The following is a 1,688-nucleotide window of genomic DNA, read 5'->3' as shown; positions in this document are numbered from 1 at the left end:
CTCGCCTTCAACCCTTACCAGCCATGACCTCATAACTGCACACCTACACCCTGTGACCTGAGGTTGTTCAAGTTGCCCTTTCGTCGGGGCGTATTCCTCCGAAGCGTGACTGTGGGCTGGGCTGAAGATTTTTTAGTCTTCACTGAGGAAATGATCTGATGGATTATTATGGTGGTTTTTCTTTGTGTGAACTGTGAATGAGTAATGTTTTTTTTTTCTTTTTAGTGGGCATATCTGCTATGGCATTATTCATTATTGTGCTTCTATGAAATGTGTATGGCACTAACGATTGAGTTATCATTAACGAAAACGTTCCTTTCAAACTAATTTCATCTGACTGTCGCTTTATTACCTCCATATATGTAAGTAAATTGTCCGTATCAGCGTGTGCTAGAGTGAGGTTTCATCCTGTCGCCTCGGCAAAATATAGCACAACAACCAGGAAATGCGAAGGCCTCATTAACGGGCGTATTTTGCCATAGAGTAATTATTTAATTGACATGACCTACTGCCGCATCCATCAGAGGGGAAACTGTGAATAATATGTAAAAAGAGAGGGCGAGTAAAAGCCTCTACAGTAATTTGTTGTTGCTAGTTTTTGTTGCTTCCCGCTAATGCGATGTTTAATAACAGGGCAAGCGCTTGATTACGTTAACTCTAATTAATTGGGATGGCTGTTAGCATGTCGGCGGGTAGTTACCGCTTCCACTACCCTAACTGCCAAGTCCCAGTGCACGCACGCACGCACGGGTCAGGCCACGCCCAGATGTGACGTCACTTACCCAACCCTGTCCGAGCAACTCCTCAGCACCCCCCCCCCCCCCACCTCACCTGCGCCCTCTGAGGGTCAGCGACCGAATGTGACACCAGCCTGAATGCCACGGGGCTCTTATTAGTGCCAATGTTTCTCCACATGATTGGGAGGATGCCACAACCCTGATGCAAGACTGAAGCCACGCTACAAACACCTCACTGATGCTGGCAGCTTCAGGGGCTAAATTTGGCCGCGAGTAGCTTTGATATGAACAGTTAATAGAAAATCGACTCGTTAATTTCCAAGGAATTTTATTGGGAAGTTATGTCACCTCGACAGATGTCAGCGAGCCCGGCGTGAAAGAAAATAATGTGTATTTATACAGGATCATGTTTATTAACGATTGTCATTGTGCTTGTCGGTGTTGTCGAATGGAAGTTTATTTAAACACGGGTTAGTTTCCTGTCCCGCTCGATTCGATTAGAACAAAGCTGCAAGACGCATTCGCTTTGCTTCCGGTTGATGAGACTAAAAATATAGTTGTGTTTGTTGCTTTCTTGGAAATGTTTTATTCACTCGTTTCATGTTTTCATTGTTAATTAGGACCTAGTATAAAGTGTTTCCGTGTGTCAGATTTTGCTATATTACAGGTATGTAAATGTACATCGATCTTACACTTTGAAGCTCATACATACCACACTCTCAGACACACACAATAACATTAATTAGCTCACTAACTGTCACGTAATTACGAAGTTGTTACGTGATCATATGCTCGTATGTTGATCTTTCATTTTTTATGACTTTTAATATCACATAATCACACATAACAAACTGCCACATACAACCGTGGTGTACGAAGCTGCCCACACGTACCACATGCAGGTTCACTTTGCCGAGTTCGCCCACCTAGGATATCCCGGTTCTCTTGCCG

Source organism: Penaeus monodon, chromosome 30, assembly GCF_015228065.2.
Source record: "Penaeus monodon isolate SGIC_2016 chromosome 30, NSTDA_Pmon_1, whole genome shotgun sequence".
NCBI lineage: Eukaryota > Metazoa > Arthropoda > Malacostraca > Decapoda > Penaeidae > Penaeus > Penaeus monodon.
This window is presented reverse-complemented; position numbering follows the sequence as displayed.